Raw genomic sequence first — 25,824 nt, forward strand, 5'->3', positions numbered from 1 at the left:
GACACCCAACACCTCTGCCCCCACCATCATCCATCGAGCCAGTTGACTCGGGGCTAGCCCATGCGAGCCTCGAGCAAGGCACCATGAATGCATGCCATGGACACCGCTGGAGCTCGGCCAGCTCGTCCCCGCGCCCCTGCAGCCAGGGAGAGCACCCATGACGCCAAAATGTTTGAAATCTCTTTCCATATATTGCATGGGGCCTAAACACACCCCCATAAACACAAATATGATTTTCAACCCAATTTAGGTGCACTACTCCATGTGCATGAGTTCAAATTTGAATTATGCCTAGAAACTGAAATTCTTCTTCTTCTTCCTCCCCAGCTCTCTGTCTCGTCCCCCAGTTACTGAATGTGTTTCATTACATCTGCGAGTTACAGTTTTGTACATCTAGAATTGCAACGAATGAGGCAGATCAAGACGATTCTACAAGCTGAAAATGTACTGATTACCCTTGCTGAATCAGGGCTGTGCGTAGCTTTTGACAGAGGCAAGCAATTTTCTCAACATGTCATGTTGGTTGGTAAAAACACTAGTGCATTTTAGGTCCTAATGTAAGAAACTGGTTGGGTTTTGTGGCCGCAGGTATAAACACCAGGCTTTGCGCTCTGAATAAACAAATAGATGATCGGATAATGAAGATCGAATGGGTTCCAAGCACAAGGTCGCTGATCCTAGTGTCTCATTTTATCAAATCAAGGTCGTTGGACATCAATTGCTCGGCAATAGATATAGAGTGAGTCTTTCTACTCTGCTACAACTGGTTTACAGTAATATGCTACTGATAGAACTGCTTTACAATCATCAGACGAATATCAAGTTTACAGTAATCATCATAGTGCTTGCTTATCTAGGAAGTACAGTAGATATAAAATCATGCCACTGATTGATTGGTAGCTTCACAGCAATCTTTTCCTGTAAAGGAACATACACTGCAGTCAAATAAATAGTTTTGTTGCAGTTCACCAACGCTAGATTTCAGATTTTTCTTTTTTGAACTTTAAATGACTGTAGGAGAGTTTCCTAGTCTCATTGTATTAAGCAAGCACAGTAAATGTGTAGGAGTTACATGATTTACAAAATACACACGGGGGGCACCGCCATGGGGGCTGCCCAAAGCAATAAATAAAAGAAGAGGAAGAACTCTGACAGCAGGCAAAAAAAGAAGGCACTTGAGCAGACCAAAGTCCTGCTTAAACCTCCTGCGCCAGGCACCCCCACAAAGACTTCCATGAACATGAGCCTGGCCCCTCTTGGCATGTGTCAACCATTCAAATCTGTCGTTTCCAGCCCCCCACGTTATTCCAAGTTTGCTCCATCACTCCCTAGCAAAGGTGCACGAGAAGATCAAGTTCTCTACAGTTTCATTGGATTGGGTAAGGCAAAGGGCGCAGCAGTCAGATCGCTGCGAGCCCGGTCCCACCACGTAATGCCTGCAACCTAACATATCTTTGGTGTTTAGGCCATCTGACAGTAGCAACCAAGCCAACACTTTCAGCTTCATAACGCACCTGGACCTCCAAATCCGTTTGAAGGGTTCCTGAATTGTCTGAAGAAATGTGTAGTATCAAGCAGACGTGTACCTAGGCCCCCAGTCATCAGTAGCCATAGTATTGATGCTAGTTTTGGCAGTCTCAAAGTGTAGTTGGGCCACCTCCTGGCGCACCTGAACTGACATTGGTAGATGTAAGCCTTCACCAAGCAAGTGCATCGTGAGAAATTGCTCGACAGTGGCATCTTCATAAACAGCATAAGAGAAAGCTCTCGGGTAGGCATCCGAGAGTATCTGCCCGCACCACTGATTCTTCCAGAAGAGAGTAGAAACAGAGGTGATCCCGCGTTAAATCGGCATAAGGGTATTAACTCTCTCCACCAAAATGATCCACATGGGCCCGCCGCGTGCGTTACAGAACTAGTGGAGTACGTGGACCAAATCAACTCGACCCATGGCACATCATGGTGATTGTAGAATTTGTCTAGGAACTTCAAGAGAAGTGCAGTGTTTAAGATCTTGGTGTCGGGGACCCCCAGCCCCCCTTTCTGTTTTGGTTTACACACCATCGTCCATGCAGCCAGCGAGTTTGAAGTTTCTCCTTGATCAGTTTTTCTTCTCCAGAGGCATAGGTGGCGTAGTTTGTCGAGAGGTATGCCAAGATCTTGGGAGGGATTCTAATAGAGCACATGGCATAAACTGCAAACGAGATCAGCATTGAGTCCACCAGCCTCAGTTTAGCACCATAGGATGCCATCGCTAGAGTAGATGATAATTTCCTTTCAACCTTTCAAACCAGCAGCATCAGATCTGTGACAGAGGGTTTTGTGGACGCCATCGCTAGATTTTAGATTTATCCCATATGTTGCTAGAATGTGAGCCACCATATTACAACCTCTAGAGCAAGTTACCTACAGTCAATAGACAGAAAATTCATGAGATGATTTTATTTATGTTGCAGTTCAATTAAGGAACACAATCCATACCGGCGTCGAAGGGTATTCCACGAAGTAAAGATTAAAGATGCTGACGATGTGGAGATGTTCCAAGATATTGAGAAGGCAGCAGTGATTTCATCACAGAACAACAATAGGTACCTGTATATAAATATGGTACAAAAAATATCTATACGCAATTATATATTTCTATAAGCTAAACAAATAAAAAAATGTCAGGTTGAAGTCTATCTCTATATTTGACTTGAAGGATTTCCGCATGGTCAGATCAGTACAGGTGGGAAATATGCAATCCTTCAAGAGAAGGTAATCTATTTTATTTCTGTTAGTTACTTAATTGCATCCTAGCTAAAGTGTCTCTTTGCAAAAATAAATATCATAGTTTCATACTGACTACCTTGCAGTCACAATATGCTGATCCTTGAGTACAGAAGGGATCAGTTCGGTCGCATTCCCATACAAGCATTCTCAATACAGGAAGGATCTGCAACTAAAAGTTACAAGATTCAGATCAAGGACACAATCGATGTCGATTACATTAACCTAATGCGAGATACACTAGTTCTCAGCCAGGCCAAGAAGCCACTCGTGATAAAAAAAGTAGGTATCATACGCCCCAATACATTAACTAGGTTCTATTATTATCAATATATCATTGAAGTACGATACTAAACTGCAGCTTTTCCTGGTTCAGTTATGCAAGGATAATAAGGACAAGCAACCATTAAAAGCTTCAACCTGTGGTGTCAAATTTCTAGGCGATAATCTAATAATTATTGGATCGGCAGCTGAAGTTTCGATTTTCAATTGCAACGCTGAGCTTTTAACAGAGGTGCAATACCCTCCGCCCTTACAGCTGAAGCAATTTGCGATCAATGACAATGCCAAGATCCTGATGTCTTACTTTGCACCTGCTCGAGGTAATATTCTTTTAACTAAACTAACCCTGGTTAACCCAATATCGGGTAGTTCTGAACTTATGATAATGACATTGTTATTGCAGGCTTTGAAGGTGCACTGATCAATGTAACTAATATTTGCAACGGGAAACGGCTAGCTGAAATCAGTGACAACCAAACTGGGCTTACTGCTCAAACTGGGGAGCCTCCAGTAGCACACACAGTTGCTGAGGCCCTGTCAGGGGTAACCACCATGTTCTATGATGAGACGAGAAAAGAAATACTTACTGGAAATAGGTATGGAATGGTCAATGCGTGGGCCCGAGACATATAGCGTAGGTGACTAGAAATGGCAAATCTTGCCAATGGGTTGTTTTGTTTTTGTTACCTTTTCTGGAACCTGACTGAAATGTCAAGTCCGGATGCTGTAAGAATGTTGGTGGCTCAGCCTGAACTTCCCTGAACATGCTTCCAGTAGAATCATGTTCCAAAATTATGATTTACTTTTGCAATTTAGTTTGTTTGATTTTGCAATGTTTGGATGCATGAGGCAGACAAGGCAATATCTTCATGAGAGAAAAATACGCTCATGCTGCAACATGTAGGATTCTACAAAAAGAAGGCATTTACAGAAAAGTTAGAGAAACGAAATGAGAGAAAAATACGCTCATGCTGCAACATGTAGGATTTAAGAGTTGGTAACTGGATGATGTTACAGCAATCCCTGATTAGTTTCTTGCATATTTGTGGACGCATTAGTGTCTCCATTTTAAAATTGTATTTTTGTTTATTATGCAGGGTATGGGCTAGAATTACCCTCTGCTGCATTAGTAATTGGATGGTGTTGCTTTCGCTTCATTTAGTAAAAGTTACAACTCAGATTAAACTGGTGTTATATCATTCAATCATTAAGGATGTAAAAAATGAAGATGTAGAAGCTACTTTCAGATCAAAATGTTTACATCCAGGATGGTTAAAAAAATTACGTATGAGTGTTACATGTTTCTATCATACTGGATGTACAAAAAAAAGAAAGATTACATCCAGTTGGGATACTTGTCATGACCTGAAATAACTGTACTAGTATCGCTGATGTAACAGAAACTCATGCACGATGTAAAAATACTTCTGTAAAATAGACGCTAGTTACATCGCCATATTCAAGTATTAAGGGAGGAGGGTAGTCACAGCAAGACGATGAATGCCGTGCTGGGATTAATCCCCAAACACTTTTCATGTTTTCAGGCGTAACTAATTTGAAAAAGACAAAGACACAAACCAGATGTGGATAACCAGCAGGCAGTACGTTTGGCATCGCTGCTCATGTGGACATTATGGCATAGGACTACATCTAAATTGTTTGAGTTCTAGATGATCCAGGGGAAGAGTTCAATCACTCACATCCCAGGGCCGGCGGATGAAGCAAGACACTGTGATACGATTTTTTTGGTCATGTAATAAAATACCTAAGCAAATATTAACACACGGACACATTCAGTAAGTATAGATATAGATAACCAGATCCGTCCAGAGAACCTAATGTAAACTGATTGTGGTGACGAAAGATTTAGCAGCGGGTTATATGATAACATCCAAACCAAACTACACTTACTCTTGATGACTAGCCTATTTGAGAAACAACAAGAGGTGAATCAGTATGTTTGCCGGCCAGCGTTAACAAAAAATCAAACGGAGGGTTAATAGTTGATAGTGTTGGGATCTCGGGAGGGGAGATGAAGGGAAGGAGCGAGAGATCTCACCCGCGGAGATGAAGGGGGCCATGACAGAGCGGTTGAGGAGGAACCCTCGCTGGAGACGGGCGTCAATGGGGAGACGGAGTTTGTCACCGTGTGAAATTTGGGGATTTTACGCACAGGCTGTGGTCAGGCACTCCACACCCATGGCGACCGAGAAGGAAGCACGACCCCGTCGATGTAGGAGTACATAGGAGATGACTGGAGGCGTCGGTCGTGGTCTGTATCGACGGCAGCCGGAGGGGCAGGGCGGATCTGAGCTCCGGCGGCCGAGGAAGATGTCGTCGTTGGCGGCGGCGGCGACACATCTCAACTGCACGATGGGGAGGACGGATCTGGTGACGGCGGCGGGCATCTCAACGGCAAGCCGCACGAGAGAGAGAGAGAGAGAGAGAGAGAGAGAGAGAGAGAGAGAGAGAGAGAGAGGCCGCCGGAGCGGACACCGGAGAGTGTGAGAGCGTGGGGGAGACGTGTGGTCGGTGATGGTCCGGTGGATTGCTTGCATCAGATCTTTTCTTTTTTATTTCTATTTTCACGACCATCCTTTCTTAGTTTTACTCAGTTTTTCCCTCATCTAACTTTGCTCACTTTTGCCCTTCTACACTGGTCCACGCCTCATAAAAGGTCAAACCGTGTCTTATCGTCCGGTCAAAGCCCTTTGACCGTCACTACTCCAGGTACGGGTAGGACCGACATGTAAGGCCGCATGTCGCATCGACGGCTCTTTCTTGCACACAGTCACGCGGGACCCACATTTTGGCTGCATGCGTTATTGATTTCGCGTCGTCGGTTGATCCTACACAGTTTGCGGTTGACACATGGGATCCACCGGTATGCAAACCTGAATCGGCATCGCATGTTGTTTCCACATAAGTGATTGCTCGCGTTTTCACACACAGGGAATCGTGTCGCCGCGCCAATTAATGGTAGCTTAAGGCCGCATCTCACCCCCTCCTGTGTCATATATGCAGCCCCCCATCCCATTTCGATGCTCGCCTCTAGAGCCTTATCCGCCGCCGGCGCCATTGCAGCACAAACCCTAGCCCTTCTCTCCCTCCTCCCCTTCCGCATCCATGGCGTGGTCGCGCGGAACCACTCTCAGTGAAGCAGAGCTTTTCGCCATCTACGACATCTCGGCGCCGTCGGACACACTTCTGCCGGTGGGATGGCTTGTGAGTGTGAGGGGTCTTCTGGTGGTGCCTATCCCCGCCGTTGGTATGTCGCCTTTGCGCGCGCCGTCTGTAGGTTTCTGGCAGGTCTAACACCGGAGGAGAGGGCGCATCTAGACTTTGATCCTAACAGCCCATTATGGCCACATGTACTCGACCAGGACCACGCCGCTCGGATCCAGCACTTCGACGGCCCCAACCCGATGCCGCACTTAAACATCGCTGGGCGACGTGCCTTCTGGGATGGCCTTAGCTTTGAGGTCGTCATTGCCGCGTGTTGCTCGCAGGTTGAAGAATAATATTAGTTTCGGATTTGCGAGTAGGGCCGCGCCGAACTTGTCGGACTTATTTGGATAAAATATGTATGAATTTGTATGAAAAAACTGGATTGTATTTCGAATTTCTTGCATGCATTTGGAATGACTCATGATTTGTATGAATTTCATTTGAATATGTGCGCAAATCAGAAAATGGGTGCAAATTTGTATGATTTTTCATGCAATTTTGACATCAATCTGAGAAAAATTATATAAAATGACAAACGACTCGAAAATGGAAATTCTTTTGCATGGAGGCCTTTTATGTTCAATGGCTTGTGGGAAAAATGATAAACTGACAATACCACAAATAAAAAGTTAATTTTCTATTTTTTAGAGTCATACATGACTTTTTTGTGAAGCAAGTGTCATAAATAGTATTGTAAATTGTGCCCTTACAATTTTCACCTAAAGTATACCACATGGGATTACACCTGCCAAAATTTTATGAATTTCCGAGTGATATTGACATATTTCATTGATTTATTGGATTTCTCGTGATTTACATCAAGTAATTCAAATTTGAACTACAAGTGTGCTCTAGTTTGGTCCAATAAATTCTTAAAAAATCGTTTTCACCTTCCACATTAGGAATCTATGCAGTATCCACAAAGAAAACTCAAATTCCCAACCATTTTATATGAATAGTCATCCATGAATTTTTTACAACAAACTGAGATAAATTATAGAAAACGAAAAGGGCTCAAATTGAAATCCTTTTGCATGGAGGCCTCTTATGTGCAATGGCTTGTGGGGAAAATGAAAAACTGACAATACCACACAAAAAAATAATTTATCGTTTTTCAAGTGGCATACATGATTTTTTTGTGAAGCAACTGTCATAAATAATATTGTAATTTGTGCCCTTACAATTTCACCTAAAGTATACCACATGGGATTCCATCTGCCAAATTTTCATGAATTTCAGAGTGATATTGCCATATTTCATTGATTTATTGAATTTCTGGTGATTTACATCAAGTAATTCAAATTTGAACTGCAAGTGTGCTCTAGTTTGGTCCAATAAATTCTTGAAAATCATTTTCACCTTCCACATTAGGAATGTAGGCAGTATCCACAAACAAAACTAAAATTCCCAACCATTTTATATGATTAGTCATCCATGCAATTTTGACAACACATTGAAATTAATTATAGAAAATGAAAAAGGCTCAAAAATTGAAATAGTTTTGCATCGAGGCCACTTTTGCATGGATTTGGATAAAAGCTACCAAGTCACTTCTTCCCTTTTCTAGTGTAAGGCTATAAAAAATTGGCAGCTGAAGGAAAACAGGTAGAAAAATATATAACTATGTGTATAGCGTAGCCACTTAATTGGACACATATATAATCTAAAAACCTATAACTAATCTACGGTTTAACATCAAGTAGGTAGCCTTTAATTTTCATCTTGGAAAAAACATTAAGCGAGAAAATATATCATAACTGGAAACATGAGGATGCAGCGAGCAGATTATTTGCCGAAGTCAGGAAAAACACTACTATACATAACTGGAAACATAAAAAAGGGAGAGAATATTTTTGGATATTGGGAGCAACCTGTCAAGCATTTGACCTAAACAACATAAATGTATTATTCTATGTTGGTCATTTTGCAAAAAAGAAGTCTTCGTTAACAAACAGAGGAAGATAACAACAATGAGATAGCTTCAAGACAAAAGGTGTTAGTAATGTGTACAGAGACCTAGTAGCAAGAGTTAAAAGTAACTGACATATTGTTCAAATGACTATGAATCTGTTTTTTTTTGCATATAACATATATATTGAAAAATACTCAAGTAGAGCACACCTATTTAACACAGCTTCATTGAACATTTAGATGTCTTTTCAGGGAATTCATTAGCATGAATGATAACTGAAGCGCAAAGCCCATCAGAGTTATGGGAACTCCCCAAGTAGTCTTGAGCAGAATAAAGAACATGGCCACTTATTATGTAAAAATTCTAGTCTAATGCAAAACAAAATTTCCTATCACATAGATGGATAATTGGATATGGTAATCAAAATCATTTGATGTCGTATGAAGACCAGCTTATAACATTAGAAGATGACAAACAAGAACACTGAGTATAATTATCATCACATCACTGCAATCACAGATTTAATTCTTTCATTTCAACTGATGAATTTTAATTTTAACCATTGAGGGAGTCCTGGACTAAGGGGTCCTCGGGCGTCCGGCCTATTATCAGTGGGCCGGACTGATGGGTTGTGAAGTCATAAAGGGCGAAGACTATACCCGTGTCCGAATTGGACTCTCCTTGGCGTGGAAGGCAAGCTTGGCGACCAACTATGAAGATTCCTTCTTATGTAACCGACTCTATGTAAACCCTAGATCCCCCCGGCGCCTATATAAACCGGAGGGGGTAGTCCGGAAAGGATACACACATTACCATAGTCATACAGGCTAGACTTTTAGGGTTTAGCCATTACGATCTCATGGTAGATCAACTCTTGTAATACTCATATTCATCAAAATCAATCAAGCAGGAAGTAGGGTATTACCTCCATAGAGAGGGCCCGAACCTGGGTAAACATCGTGTCCCCCGTCTCCTGTTACCATCGATCCTAGACGCACAGTTCGGGACCCCCTACCCGAGATCCGCCGGTTTTGACACCGACATTGGTGCTTTCATTGAGAGTTCCACTGTGTCATCGACGAAAGGTTCGATGGCCCCTTCAATCGTCGATAGTGACACTGTCCAGGAAGAAATTTTCCTCCCCGGACAGACCTTCGTATTCGGCGGCTTCGTACTACGGGCCAACTCGCTTGGCCATCTGGAGCAGATCGATAGCTATGCCCCTGGCCATCAAGTCAGATTTGGAAGCTTGAACTATGTCGCGGACATCCGTGGAGACCTGATCTTCAACGGATTCGAGACCGCGGCGATCGCTCTCCCTCGCTCCGATCAACATGACTTAAATCTGTCATCGGATCACATCCAGGAGATGGTTCCTATTGCTGCAACGGCCTTTAATCCGGAGCAGATATTGGAGCCGCACACATACTCAACACCTTGCAATATTTGCGTCAACGGAACTCCGGACTCGTCTCCGGCTATAAGTTCCGAACCACGTACGCCTGCGGACACCGAGCTGGATCGGTTATCGATTTTCGAATTCGACGCCGCAGACATCTTCCAACACTCGCCCCTGGGCGATGTGCTAAACTCGTTAAAAAACCTGTCCTTGGCAGGGGACTCACAGCCGAACTATGTCCGGTTTGAACTAGAGGCTGACGACGGAGAATTTTGCTTCCCACCCGCCACCCACTTCATAGCCACTGTCGATGACTTAACCGACACGCTTGATTACGGCTCCAAAGACATCGACGACATGGACGACGATGACGATGAGGAGCAGGGTCAAAACCCGCCATTCACTGGACGTTGGACGACCACCTCTTCGTATGATGTGTACATGGTCGACACACCAAAAAAGGCTAGCGACGATGACAAAGAAGATCTAGTTGAGAATAAACCTCCTGAGAGACAGCTCAAGCGCCGGCGCCCTAAACGCCGTTCTAAGCCACGTCACTCAAAAGACAACAACACTGGCACCGGAGAAAATAATACTTCGGATGACGCCGAAAACAACGAAGACCCTGTTGGAGCAACATCCGAACAGGAGGAACAAGACAACGGGCAAGTTAACCTTGATAAACAGGCCATGCCCAACGACCCGGATGATGATAGTTATCGTCCACTCTCCGAGGAGGAAGAGAGCCTCGGCAACGAGGACTTCATCGTGCCTGAGGCACCCCTCGAGCAGGAGCGCTTCAAGCGCCAGCTAATTGCCACTGCAAGAAGCCTGAAGAAGAAGCAGCAGCAGCTTCAAGCTGATCAAGACCTACTCATTGACAGATGGACTGATGTCCTGACAGCCGAAGAATACAGCCTCAAGCGTCCAGCCAAGAGTTACCCGAAGCGCAGACTGCTACCTCAGTTTGATGAGGAGGCGCCGGAGCCCATACCTCCCTCGCGCAATGCGGAACGACCACCACGTGGCCGGGACAGTGCGGCGGACCGACCACCCCGCGGTCGGGACAAAGCGGCAACCCATGCCGAACAGCAGCCCGCCCCACCGCCTCGCAAAAACAAAGACAAAACAGCTCGGGACTATACATACGACTTTCGGCAGGAACTGGACAGCAGAGCAGGACACACCAGATCAATCTACGGATCGCGAGGACGCTTTCTGACTCGGGATGACGGCTACCTATTCGGACGTGACAAACCTAGTCACGCTCGGGCCGATAACAGCAGGCGGACTTCATCAGAGGTGCGCCGCGACGCGGCCCGATATAGAGGCGCCGCACACCCTCTTTGCTTCACGGATGAAGTGCTGGATCATGAATTCCCCGAGGGGTTCAAGCCCGTCAATATTGAGTCATATGACGGAACAACCGATCCCGCAGTATGGATCGAAGATTTTATTCTCCACATCCATATGGCCCGAGGAGACGATCTCCACACCATCAAATACCTCCCACTAAAGCTAAAAGGACCAGCTAGACACTGGTTAAATAGCCTGTCCGAAAATTCCATCGACAGCGGGGAGGACTTGGAGGAAGCTTTTCTTAACAACTTCCAAGGCACCTATGTCCGGCCACCAGATGCCGATGACTTAAGTCATATAGTTCAACAACCCGGAGAGTCCGCCAGAAAATTCTGGACTAGGTTCCTAACCAAAAAGAACCAGATCGTGGACTGTCTGGACGCCGAAGCCCTAGCGGCCTTCAAACACAGCATCCGTGATGAATGGCTCGCCCGCCACCTCGGCCAAGAAAAGCCGAAATCCATGGCAGCCCTCACGGCACTCATGACCCGCTTTTGCGCGGGTGAGGATAGCTGGCTGGCGCGTAGCAAAAACACAGCCAGCGAGGCAGGCCCTCCGAGGCCGAAAACAGCACCGGCAAGCTCCGGCGCAATAAACACAAACGCCGAAGCAATGGCGATAACACCGATGACACTACGGTTCACGCCGGATTCAACGGCTCCAAGTCCGGTCAGCAGAAGAAGCCCTACAAAAGAAACAGTGAAGGACCATCCAGCTTGGACCGCATACTCGACCGTCCGTGCCAAATACACGGCACCCCAGACAAACAAGCCAATCATACCAACAGAGACTGTTGGGTTTTCAAACAAGCTGGCAAGTTAAATGCGGAGAACAAGGAAAATGGATCACAAAGTGAGGACGAAGACGAAGAGCCCCGGCAGCCGAACACCGGGGGGCGGAAGAAATCCCTCCCCCCCACCCCAAGTCAAAACGGTGAACATGATATATGCTACACACATCCCCAAAAGGGAGCGCAAGCGTGCACTCAGGGACGTCTACGCGGTAGAGCCAGTCGCCCCAAAATTCAACCCGTGTCGTCATTCCCGACCACCTTCGATCGTCGAGATCATCCAACTAGTATCCGCCATGGTGGTTCAGCCGCACTGGTCCTCGACCCAATCATCGATGGATTTCACCTAACACGAGTCCTAATGGACGGGGGTAGCAGCCTCAACCTGCTCTATCAGGATACAGTGCACAAAATGGGCATTAACCCCTCACGAATCAAACCCACAAGGACTACCTTTAAAGGAGTCATACCAGGCGTAGAGGCCCGTTGTACGGGCTCAATCACGCTGGAAGTGGTCTTTGGTTCCCCGGATAACTTCCGAAGCGAAGAGTTAATCTTCGATATCGTCCCCTTCCGCAGCGGCTACCATGCACTGCTCGGACGAACCGCATTTGCAAGATTCAACGCGGTACCACACTACGCTTATCTCAAGCTCAAGATGCCCGGTCCACGCGGCGTCATAACAGTCAATGGAAACACGGAACGCTCCCTCCGTACAGAAGAGCACGCCGCCGCCCTGGCAGCAGAGGTACAGAGCGGCCTTCTCAAGCAGTACCATAATCTGGCTGCCGAGCCCCTGGACATCATTAAGAGGGTCCGGACTACACTGCAACAGGATAGCTCGGCTCGTCAAGAGCTCGATTAGCAATTCGGCCTCCGTTCCAGTCCCGATAAGGTAGTGGCACTCGTGCCCCGCGTACATAATTACGCACTCAAAATTCCATGGGCATCGACGGAGGCGCAGCTAGCTTGTGATCCACAGTTCGGCTAAACCGATCCCGGACTCACATACACCTTAACCATTTCCTTTTCCCCTCTCAGGTTTTACGCATGCCTCCTTCGAGGGCCTGATTGCTGGTCCTGTCCAAGGATAAATACACCAAAACGGCACGAAGCACAGGCGTACAGGAGAAGCCCTAGAGGTCAATTTAACAATTACTCCACCTGTTTTCAGGACTCACGTGCAGCTTGCCTCCGGTGGTGGCATGTTAAGTAGCCGGTTGGTTATCACACTATTTGTATGGATGCGCTTTAACGCATCAATCCAATTATAATGGAAACAGTTCATGGCCCAGGTTCAAGGGCCACAGATATTACCTCTGCTCTCTTTCTGTTTTCCTTCGCCGTTAAATACTTATATTCTCGCACCCGTGCACTTTGGCATGTTTCATATTTGCCAGGGGCTCCCCATCGCCCCATAATATGGCAAAAAAGTCCGAACTCTTATTATAGATAAGTTCGGCACCCCAAATTTAGCATTATATGCATCGACTCCGAATCATGTCTTTGGTCAATAGTTGAGTTGCCCGGCTCCTGTGCTTGCTACCCTATGTTCCGCTACATCGGCTAGGGTAGTAAAGGGAGAACTACTGCGATTGTGCCCTGGTTTACCCGGATGAGCACCTCATTAGAGAAAGCCGAAAACTGACTGTCATGATGCGGCGAGAGCCGGTCAGCTGTTCGAGAGGTTGAAAATCGCTGGAGATTTTTTCCGCATTACGCGAAGGATCGGTACTTCCCGATCAGACGCTGACAGCCCTCTGGTTCGTACACCAGGGGCTGCGCCCATGTTTTATTATAAAGCTCCTATGGCTAAGTGAGGGCGTTTAAGCTGCATAGTCTGATTGCCTGGTTCGTTGCGCTAAACAACTCCTTTAAGGACCATATAATTGGATAAAGATTGTTTAGATTCCATCCCGAACACCTCCGTACTACCTACGTGAGGGCAGAAGCCGACGACTGGCCAACCCTCAGATTTCATACAACACGGCCGCACATGAGGAAACAATTAAAACATAACAAACATTATATTACAAACCGGCTTTGTTTTTATCATACAAGGCAAGGACGAAACATGAGTGTATTCATTCGAAAACAATGTCCTGCCCGCACTGCGCTGCTGCAAGTCGAGACCCTTCTAGGACATCCGCAAAATATCGCTCGGGTGTGCGGTGCTCCTTGCCCTCTGGCGGCCCCTTGGCCACCTCGACGGCGTCCATCTTTGCCCACCACATCTTGCAACGGGTGAAGGCCATGCGGGCACCTTCGATGCAGACTGATCGCTTGACGATGTCTAGCCGCGGACAGGCTTCCACCACCCGCTGCACAAGGCCAAAAAAGCTGCTAGGCATAGCTTCGGCTGGCCACAACCGGATTATTAAATCCTTCATGGCCAGTTCGGCCACCCTGTGCAGCTCGACCAACTGCTTCAGTTGATCGACAAATCACACCGGATGTTCTGGCACAGCATACTGCGACCAGAACAGCTTCTCCGTGGAACTCCCTTCTCTGGCTCGGAAGAACTCCGCAGCATCAGACATGCTGCGTGGTAGATCCGCAAAGGCCCCTGGACAACTCCGAATCCGGGTTAGTAAAAGGTACTTCCTCTCCGCATACTTGCTTTGCATGTTAAAGGCCTTACCCGCTGCGACCTTCTTGGCCTCCTGTATCTCCTGGAGAGCATCCCGGGCCTCATTCCGTGCAGTCTCCGCGCTCTGGCAAGCCTTGGTAAGTTCGGCCTCTTGAACCAACGCCTCGCACTCCAAGACTTCGCACTTCTTCACCGCGTCCTGGAGCTCCTGCTGGACCTCACTTACCCAGGCCTTGAGCTTCTTACGGGCGGCTTGCTGCTGGACAGCTTTCCCCTCGGCTTCGGCCAGGGCATTTCTCAGGGCCTCGACCTCGGTCGCCGCCCTACACATAATATGACACTGTGGTCAATACTCCCCGCTTATTCTTTCCGAATACACAACAAGTCGTCGCTTACCTTGCTTCTCCTGGAGCTGAATCTTCGCCTCGCCGAGCTTGTTCTCCGCCCGCTCCAGTCTCTGCTTCAGCTCAGAGACTTCGGCAGCATGCGAGGTCGCGGCCAACAGCGACGCCTGCTCATTTACACCCACATATCAAGTTAGTCTCCTACAAAGGGTTGATCCTCTGTCCGACCTTTCTTTCCGAACACCGGACAGTGTCTCAGGGGCTACTATCTACATGGGGTTGTTCTCTTTCTACGCAACTTACCTCAAAACCTGTTAACAGGTTGCTACAGGCCTCGTTTAGTCCGCTTTTGGCAGACTGAACCTTCTCGATCACCATACCCATAAGGACACGGTGCTCGTCCATAATGGAGGCGCCTCGTAGCGGCTCCATCATGTTATCCGGCGCCCCTGGTTGGACAGGGGCCACCGATGGAATTGGCGCACCTCCCTCCTTTGAAGGAGGGTGCTCGACGGATTCCAGGGCCGTATTGGTCTCCGGAATCATGTTCGGCTGAGGGCCGAACTGAATACGTCCCTCCTTGACAGTCTTCAGGGAGATCTGCTCCCCCATGTGCCCGGCAGCGCAGAAAATCCGCCTTCCTTGGAAAAAAATTCCTGACTCCGAAGTATCAAAGGAGACTTGGGTGGCGGAGGTCTCGCCTTGCGGCGCCTCCTGGACAACGTCCTGGGCCCCTCCCCGGCCTAGAGCAGTCCTCCGGGACAACACTTCGGTGTCGTCCTTGGCCTCGGGAGAATAAGCAGGCGGCGGCGACATGCTGGCCATTTCCGCTGGATCCAACGAACCTCCAGATGAGGATCGCTGGACGCTGTCACGGGCAGGACTGCAATACCACAATTACCCATGTTAAAACAATAAAAGTGAGAGGCCGGGTGCACTTGTATAGGTGAGTCATAGCACTTACGATGCGGCCCGAGGCTTAGTACGGAGGCGTCACTCCGAACTGCTGTCAACGTCCCATGCGGTGTTGACCGCAGGGGCGCCCTTCCCCTTCTTGGGCGTTCCCGCCTCCAGATTCGTGGAGGCCCCCCTTTTCTTCTTTCCCTCCTCAGGGGGAGGATTCTTCTCCTCCTCCTCCTCCTCCTCCTCTTCCTCGTCATCGTCCTCAGGGACGGAGGAATGGGCTTCTTCATCTTCGGACGTCACGTCCGAAGCACCCTTGCGACGGAGGCCACTTTTGGCCCCCTTGGCCTTCTTCTCCGGCGCCTTATATGGTGCCGATACCAGCATCTTCCCCAGCCGCGGGATGACTGGATTCGCTTCGCCCTCTCCGTCCAATCCTGAAACAGCAATAATAAAAGCTCAGACATCATCCTCGAAACGAACAAGTAGGGGATACGTTAAAAATAACATACCTCGCTGGCGGGGTGTTTAACATCGTGTCCACGGTCTGAATCTGTGGCCGGCGGTTTCTCGTTGCCCTTGAAGAGTAACTTCCAGGCACCCTCGTGAGTGGTTTCAAAGAGCCTCACCAGGGTTTGGTGCTTATTCGGATTGAACTCCCACAGAGGGCGACTTGTGCGCTGGCATGGGAGGATCTGGCGAAATAGCATCACCTGTATCACGTCGACAAGCTTGACGTTCTTGGCTATCATGCTTTGAACGCGCGTCTGCAGCGCAATCAGCTCATCGGGCGAACACCAGTTCGGGCTCTTCTCGACCCAGGAGGCGAGTCGCATGGGAGCGCCGGAGCGGAATTCGGCGGTGGCAGCCCAGGTGGTGTCGCGGGGTTCCGTGATGTAAAACCACTGTTTCTGCCACTCCTCTACTGTCTCCACAAAAGTGCCTTTCGGCCAGGAGACATTGGACAACTTACTCACCATGGCTCCTCCGCACTCCGCGTGCTGGCCATCCACCACCTTCGGCTTCATGTTGAAAACTTTGAGCCACAGCCTGAAGTGGGGATGGATGCGGAGGAAGGCCTCACACACGACGATAAACGCCGAAATGTTGAGGAAGGAGTTCGGGGACAGATCATGGAAATCTATCCCGTAATAATACATCAGCCCGCGGACGAAAGGGTGGAGAGGGAACCCTAGTCTGCGGAAGAAATGAGGGATGAATACCACCCTCTCGTTGGGCTCCAGCATGGGGACGACTTGTCCCGCGGCCGGCAGGCGGTGGGCGATTTCCTTTGCCAAGTATCCGGCCGCCCGAAGCTCAGTAATGTCCTCCTCCTTGACGGAGGAGACCATCCACTTGCCCTGACCTCCGGATCCGGACATGGTTGAGTGCTAGCTCGAGTGGAAAGGAGATGAGAACTTGGGCGCTGGAGCTCGAGATTGGAAGGGCAGAGATAGAGAGAAGGCATGGGAGAGGAAGAGGGAGTCCTTATCCCCTTATAAAGGCAGTAAATATTGAACGCCTCCCCACTCGCCTTAGAATTCGCCTATTCCCAAGGCCTGTGTAAACGACACGGTTGGATTACCCATGCCCGCATTGATGAGAATCCCACGATAAGGGGACACGATCTCTGCTTTGACAGGACGTGCCAATGGCAACCGCGTCTCAGGACGTGGAGCGTCGGGCATAAAACGGTCTGGAGTAATGACCGGTCGGATGTGATGTCATGCTACAAAAATTTGTCAGCGGATTGGACTCGTGTAAAATTATATTCTCTCTGTGGTTGTGTATGGTGTGTGACAGGTCCGGATACTATCATCGTGTCCGAAGACTATCTTGGAGTTCGGAAAAAGGGAACCTGCCTTGCAATGCCGAAGACAATCTGCGCGCCGGACTCCTCGTCATTGAAGCCAGGTTCAGGGGCTACTGAGGGAGTCCTGGACTAAGGGGTCCTCGGGCGTCCGGCCTATTATCAGTGGGCCGGACTGATGGGCTGTGAAGACATAAAGGCCGAAGACTATACCCGTGTCCGGATTGGACTCTCCTTGGCGTGGAAGGCAAGCTTGGCGACCAACTATGAAGATTCCTTCTTATGTAACCGACTCTATGTAAACCCTAGATCCCCCCGGTGCCTATATAAACCGGAGGGGGTAGTCCGGAAAGGATACACACATTACCATAGTCATACATGCTAGACTTTTAGGGTTTAGCCATTACGATCTCGTGGTAGATCAACTCTTGTAATACTCATATTCATCAAGATCAATCAAGCAGGAAGTAGGGTATTACCTCCATAGAGAGGGCCCGAACCTGGGTAAACATCGTGTCCCCCGTCTCCTGTTACCATCGATCCTAGACGCACAGTTCGGGACCCCCTACCCGAGATTCGCCGGTTTTGACACCGACAACCATATTAAACAAACATATTCAAATCTTTAAGTTTTTTAAAAGGGGAAGGAACATCTATTAACAAACATGTAGGCACACCATTGATTTTCATGCCCGCATGGCCTCATCTATATGTATTTATACAAAAATCAATCTCTTAAAAGTTGTAAGATATTCATCAATAATCATCAGTAGGTGTAAATAAAGGTCAACAATTTATTTCTTTGTGTCGAACCATGATAATTTACACGGTGACCATAGTTTTTACCTGCATATGGTTTGTAACACGGGAAGCAGGGTAGCAAGAAAAAGGAGTGCCTGCAACTACGAGTAATACTAAGTTATGTGACATACTTGTCGATTGATCTATGACACACTTGTTAACTGATTCGTCGTTTCGGGCAAAGGGTTCTTACCCATGAATGGCTAAGGCAAAGCCCTAGAGTTCGGAGGAGAAGCAACACGACTAGATTGAGTAGGGGCCTCAAACACAATTAGGCCCACCAATCACAACGCCCTCCGTCCCATCCAATCCCAACGCCCTCCGTCCCCTTCGCCTAAGTCATCAAGAAGTCGGAGAAGTGGGCCAGGTGGTGTTGGATCTGGGACCGGCAGGCCGTCAGTTGCTGCAGCCGGTGAGGGGAGACAGCTTGGGAGGACATGAAGTGTCGGTGTAAGAGTCCGGGGGAAGATCACCGCACTGCTGCACCACCGCTCATGTCATTTTCCTGCCGCCTCGTTGCCTCTATGTGAGAACTAGATCACCGATGACGTGAGTTGTTGCATTCGAATTCGTCTATTTGTAGTATTGAATGTTAGTGCGTGATGCAAAGATGTGGAGGCATGATCACCTTCGTCACCGGCATGACACCATGATCTCCATCATCGTGTCTTCATGAAGTTGTCTCGCCAACTATTACTTCTACTACTATGGCTAACGGTTAGCAATAAAGTAAAGTAATTACATGGCGTTTTCATTGACACGCAGGTCATAATAAATTAAGACAACTCCTATGGCTCCTGCCGGTTGTCATACTCATCGACATGCAAGTCGTGATTCCTATTACAAGAACATGATCAATCTCATACATCACATATATAATTCATCACATCCTTTTGGCCATATCACATCACATAGCATACCCTGCAAAAACAAGTTAGACGTCCTCTAATTGTTGTTGCATGTTTTACGTGGCTGCTATGGGTTTCTAGCAAGAACGTTTCTTACCTACGCAAAAGCCACAACGGTGATATTCCAATTGCTATTTACCCTTCATAAGGACCCTCTTCATCGAATCCGATCCGACTAAAGTGGGAGAGACAGACACCCGCTAGCCACCTTATGCATCAAGTGCATGTCAGTCGGTGGAACCTGTCTCACGTAAGAGTACGTGTAAGGTCGGTTCGGGCCGCTTCATCCCACAATGCCGCCGAATCAAGATAAGACTAGTAACGGTAAGCAAATTGAACAAATCATCGCCCACAACTACTTTGTGTTCTACTCGTGCATAGAATCTACGCATAGACCTGGCTCATGATGCCACTTTTGGGGAACGTAGCAATAATTTAAAATTTTCCTACGTGTCACCAAGATCAATCTAGGAGATGCTAGAAACGAGAGAGAGGGAGTGCATCTTCATACCCTTGAAGATCGCGAGCGGGAGCGTTCAAGAGAACGGGTTGATGGAGTCGTACTCGTCGTGATCCAAATCACCGATGATCCTAGCGCCGAACGGACGGCACCTCCGAGTTCAACACACGTACGGAGCAGCGACGTCTCCTCCTTCTTGATCCAGCAAGGGGGGAGGAGAGGTTGATGGAGATCCAGCAGCACGACGGCGTGGTGGTGGAAGTAGCGGGATTCCAACAGGGCTTCGCCAAGCGCTGCGGGAGGAGGGAGATGTGTCACGGGAGGGAGAGGGAGGCGCCAGGGGCTGTGGTTCGGCTGCCCTCCCTCCCCCCACTATATATAGGGCCAAGGGAGAGGGGGGGGCACAGCCTTGGCCCTTCCTCCAAGGAAGGGTGCGGCCAAGGAGGAGTCCATCCTCCCGAAGGCGCCTCGGAGGTGCCTTCCCCCTTTAGGACTCTCCCTTTCCCTTATATCTTGGCGCATGGGCCTCTTGGGGCTGGTGCCCTTGGCCCATATAGGCCAAGGCGCACACCCCTACAGCCCATGTGGCCCCCCGGGGCAGGTGGACCCCCTTGGTGGACCCCCGGACCCCTTTCGGCACTCCCGGTACAATACCGATAATGCACGAAACTTTTTCGGCGACCAAAACAAGACTTCCCATATATAAATCTTTACCTCCGGACCATTCCGGAACTCCTCGTGACGTCCGGGATCTCATCCGGGACTCCGAACAACTTTAGGGTTACCGCATACTAATATCTCTATAACCCTAGCTAGCGTCACCGAACCTTAAGTGTGTAGACCCTACGGGTTCGGGAGACACGTAGACATGACCGAGACGACTCTCCGGCCAATAACCAACAGCGGGATCTGGATACCCATGTTGGCTCCCACATGTTCCACGATGATCTCATCGGATGAACCACGATGTCGAGGATTCAATCAATCCCGTATACAATTCCCTTTGTCTATCGGTATGTTACTTGCCCGAGATTCGATCGTCGGTATCCCAATACCTTGTTCAATCTCGTTACCGGCAAGTCTCTTTACTTGTTCTGTAATGCATGATCCCGTGACTAACTACTTAGTCACATTGAGCTCATTATGATGATGCATTACCGAGTGGGCCCAGAGATACCTCTCCGTCATACGGAGTGACAAATCCTAGTCCCGATTCGTGCCAACCCAACAGACACTTTCGGAGATACCTGTAGTGCACCTTTATAGCCACCCAGTTATGTTGTGACGTTTGGTACACCCAAAGCATTCCTACGGTATCCAGGAGTTGCACAATCTCATGGTCTAAGGAAATGATACTTGACATTAGAAAAGCTCTTAGCAAACGAACTACACGATCTTGTGCTATGCTTAGGATTGGGTCTTGTCCATCACATCATTCTCCTAATGATGTGATCCCGTTATCAATGACATCCAATGTCCATGGTCAGGAAACCATAACCATCTATTGATCAACGAGCTAGTCAACTAGAGGCTTACTAGGGACATGTTGTGGTCTATGTATTCACACATGTATTACAGTTTCCAGTTAATACAATTATAGCATGAACAATAGACAATTATCATGAACAAGGAAATATAATAATAACCATTTTATTATTGCCTCTAGGGCATATTTCCAACACATTGAGCGTAAGAGCTCCTCCAGTTTGCGGATAATGCCCTTGAGTGCGGTGATATGGTCCTTCAACAAAATATTTTCACGTGTGAGATACTTATTTTATATGCGAGCTAACTCAATCATCTTGAAAGCTTCAATCTCAGTTGGGGTAAAGAGGTTGTGATGAGGTTGAAGGATGTCTTCTTCTTCTGCCGCCGGAGCTTGATCCTCCATGACCTTCTTGATCCTATCATCCTTGTTGATCTCCCCGGGTTCTTCTCTCTTCATCTCCATCTTCATTAGCCAAGCATCGTTGCCTTCATTGTTGGAGGAGGGTGACGATATGATGCCTGGCCTTGACAAACCTGACAGAAAACAGCTCGAAACAAAGACAAAGGATATTTGCGTGGTACGGTGGTCAAAACCTTCGGGGGATTATATAATGAATTTTTACCGACTAAAAGAAGTATCGTGCAAGAAAACGGAGTCCGGAGAGCACACGAGGTGCCCACGAGGCAGGGAGGCGCGCCGAGGGGGGGGGGGGGGGTAGGGCGCGCCCTCCACCCTGGTGGAGGCCTCGTGTCCTTCCCGGACTACTTCTTAATTTCCTATTTTCTTAAATATTCCAAAACGGAGAAAAATTGCTATTAGAACTGTTTTGGAGTTGGTTTACTTACCGTACCACATACCTATTCCTTTTCGGAGTCTGAAACATTCTGGAAAGTGTCCCTTATGTATTCTTCCGGGGTTACGGTTTCAATAACATTAGTTTCAACATTTATAGGATTACCTGAGATATAATGTTTGATTCTTTGACCGTTCACCACCTTAGGACTTGTGCCTTTGAAGTTATTGATTTTTATGGCACCGGAACGATAGACCTCCTCGATAACGTAAGGGCCTTCCCATTTAGAGAGAAGTTTTCCTGCAAAAAATCTTAAACGAGAGTTGTATAGCAACACATAATCACCTACATTAAACTCACGCTTTTGTATCCTTTTGTCATGCCATCTTTTAACTTTTTCTTTAAATAGTTTGGCATTCTCATAGGCTTGAGTTCTCCATTCATCAAGTGAGCTAATGTCAAATAACCTCTTCTCACTGGCAAGTTTGAAATCATAATTGAGCTCTTTAATGGCCCAATATGCCTTATGTTCTAGTTCGAGAGGTAAGTGACATGCTTTTCCGTAAACCATTTTATATGGAGACATACCCATAGGATTTTTATATGCAGTTCTATAAGCCCATAATGCATCATTAAGTTTCTTGGACCAATTCTTCCTTGATCTATTAACAGTCTTTTGCAAAATTAATTTAAGCTCTCTATTACTCAATTCTACTTGACCACTAGACCATGGGTGATATGGAGATGCAATTCTATGATTAACATCATACTGAGCAAGCATTTTATGAAAAGCACCATGAATAAAATGTGAACCACCATCAGTCATTAGGTATCTAGGGACTCCAAACCTCGGAAAAATAACTTCTTTAGGCATCTTAATAGAGGTGTTATGATCAGCACAACTAGTTGGAATAGCTTCTACCCACTTAGTAACGTAATCAATAACAACTAAAATATGTGTATACCCGTTAGAGGAAGGAAACGGTCCCATATAATCAAAGCCCCAGACATCAAATGGTTCAATAACAAGAGAATAATTCATAGGAATTTCTTGACGTCTACTAATATTACCAATTCTTTGACATTCATCACAAGACAAGACAAACTTACGGGCATCTTTGAAGAGAGTAGGCCAATAAAAACTGGATTGCAATACCTTATGTGTAGTTCTATCTCCAGCGTGGTGTCCTCCATAAGCCTCGGAGTGACACTTGCGTAGGATCTATTCCTGTTCATGCTCAGGTACACAACGTCTAATAACACCATCTACTCCTTCTTTATAAAGGTGTGGGTCATCCCAGAAGTAATGTCTTAAATCATATAAAAACTTTTTCTTTTGCTGGTATGTGAAACTAGGTGGTATAAATTTAGCAACAAAGTAATTAGCATAATCAGCATACCATGGAGCAGTACGAGAAGCATTTATGACAGCTAGTTGTGCATCAGGGAAGCTATCATCAATAGGTAGTGGGTCATCAAGAACATTCTCTAACCTAGACAAGTTGTCTGCAACGGGGTTCTCAGCTCCCTTTCTATCAATAATATGCAAATCAAATTCTTGTAGTAGGAGAACCCATCTAATAAGTCTAGGTTTAGCATCTTTCTTTTCCATAAGATATTTAATAGCAGCATGATCAGTGTGAACAGTTACTTTAGAATCAACGATGTAAGGTCTGAACTTATCACAAGCAAACACAACTGCTAAAAATTCTTTTTCAGTAGTAGCATAATTTCTATGGGCACTGTCTAGAGTTTTACTAGCATATTGGGTAACATTTAGTTTCTTATCAACTCTTTGTCCTAGAACAACACCTACAGCAAAATCACTAGCATCACACATAATTTCAAAAGGTAAATTCCAATCAGGTGGCTGAACAATAGGTGCAGAAATCAAAGCTTTCTTAAGTATTTCAAATGCTTCTACACAATCATCATCGAAGACAAAAGGAATATCTTTTTGTAAGAGATTAGTCAGAGGCCTAGAAATTCTAGAGAAGTCTTTAATGAACCTCCTATAAAAACCGGCATGACCAAGGAAACTTCTTATACCTTTGATGTCCCCGGGACATGGCATCTTTTCAATAGCATCAACTTTAGCTTTATCAACTTCAATACCTCTTTCAGAAATTTTATGCCCCAAGGCAATACCTTCATTAACCATAAAGTGGCACTTTTCCCAATTCAAGACAAGACTAGTATCTTCGCATCTCTGCAAAACTCGGTCAAGGTTGCTCAAGCAATCATCAAAAGAAGATCCATAAACACAGAAATCATCCATGAAAACCTCAACAATCTTTTCGCAAAAGTCAGAGAATATAGCCATCATGCATCTTTGAAAGGTAGCAGGTGCATTACATAAACCAAAAGGCATACGTCTATGAGAAAAAGTGCTGAAAGGGCAAGTAAAAGTGGTATTTTCTTGATCCTCTGCTGACACAGGTATTTGAGAGAAACCAGAGTAACCATCTAGAAAGCAAAAATGTGTATGTTTGGATAATCTTTCTAGCATTTGATCAATAAAAGGCAAAGGGTAATGATCCTTTTTAGTAGCTTTATTTAATTTGTGGAAGTCAATTACCATCCTATAACCTGTAACAATTCTTTGTGGGATCAATTCATCTTTATCATTAGGAACAACAGTAATACCTCCCTTCTTAGGGACGCAATGGACAGGACTTACCCACCGACTATCAGCAACGGGATAAATTATACCTGCTTCCAGGAGCTTTAGTATTTCCTTTCTTACCACTTCTTTCATCTTAGGATTTAACCATCGTTGGTGATCAATAACTGGTTTGGCGTCTTTCTCCAATTTTATTTTGTGTTGGCATAGAGTGGGACTAATGCCCTTAAGATCATCAAGAGTATATCCAATAGCAGCACGGTGCTTCTAGAGTTTTCAATAATTTCTCCTCTTCCTGCTTTGAAAGGTTAGCACTAATAATAACATGATATATCTTCTTTTCATCAAGATAAGCATATTTAAGAGTATCAGGTAATGGTTTAAGCTCAAACACGGGATCACCCTTGGGTGGTGGAGGATTCCCTAGGATTTCAATAGGTAAGTTGTGTTTCAAAATAGGTCCCTGTTTAAAGAATACTTCATCTATTTCCCTTCTCTCATTCATAAACATATCATTTTCATGGTCTAGCAAATATTTTTCTAAGGGATCATTAGGAGGCACGGCAATAGAAGCAAGACCGATAATTTCATCCTTAGTAGGCAATTCTTTATCATGGGGTTGTCTACGAAATTTAGCAAAATTAAACTCATGAGACATATCACCTAAACCAATAGTAACAACACCCTTTTTGCAGTCTATCTTAGCATTAACAGTATTCAAGAAGGGTCTACCAAATATGATGGGACAAAAGCTATCTTGTGGGGAACCAGGAACAAGAAAATCAACATGATATTTAACTTTCCCACACAAGACTTCAACATCTCTAACAATCCCAACTGGTGAAATAGTATCTCTATTGGCAAGCTTAATTGTAACATCAATTTCTTCTATCTCAGCAGGTGCAATATCATGCATAATTTCTTTGTATGAGTAATGAGGTATTGCACTAGCACTAGCACCCATATCACATAAGCCATGATAACAATGATCTCCTATTTTAACAGAAATAACAGGCATGCCTACAACAGGTCTATGTTTATTTTTAGTATCAGGTCTAGCAATTCTAGCAGCTTCATCACAAAAGTAAATAACATGCCCATCAATATTATCAGCCAAGAGATCTTTAACCATAGCAATACTAGGTTCAACTTTAATTTTCTCAGGTGGTATAGGTGTTCTAGTATTACTCTTACGAACCGCAGTTGAAGCTTTAGCATGATCCTTTATCCTAACAGGGAAAGGTGGTTTCTAAATATAGCTAGTAGGAACAATAGGATCATTATAAGTGATAGTCTTTTATTCAATTTTAACAAGTGCAACTACTTTTACTTCAATGGGAGGATTATATTTAAACCACTTCTCC

General features: G+C 46.2%; 1 long non-coding RNA gene across 1 annotated transcript; it reads right to left on the minus strand.

Annotated features, from left to right (window-relative positions):
* Positions 1 to 986: 986 nt before the first annotated feature.
* Positions 987 to 5,599, minus strand: LOC109766974 (uncharacterized). The gene is made up of 4 exons (XR_012188078.1): positions 5,111 to 5,599; positions 2,849 to 3,959; positions 2,482 to 2,592; positions 987 to 2,406 (listed from the first exon to the last, which is right to left on the minus strand). It is a non-coding gene; the product is annotated as an uncharacterized lncRNA (long non-coding RNA).
* Positions 5,600 to 25,824: the final 20,225 nt, after the last annotated feature.

The sequence above is a fragment of the Aegilops tauschii genome, chromosome 1 (genome assembly GCF_002575655.3).
Source record: "Aegilops tauschii subsp. strangulata cultivar AL8/78 chromosome 1, Aet v6.0, whole genome shotgun sequence".
Lineage (NCBI taxonomy): Eukaryota > Viridiplantae > Streptophyta > Magnoliopsida > Poales > Poaceae > Aegilops > Aegilops tauschii.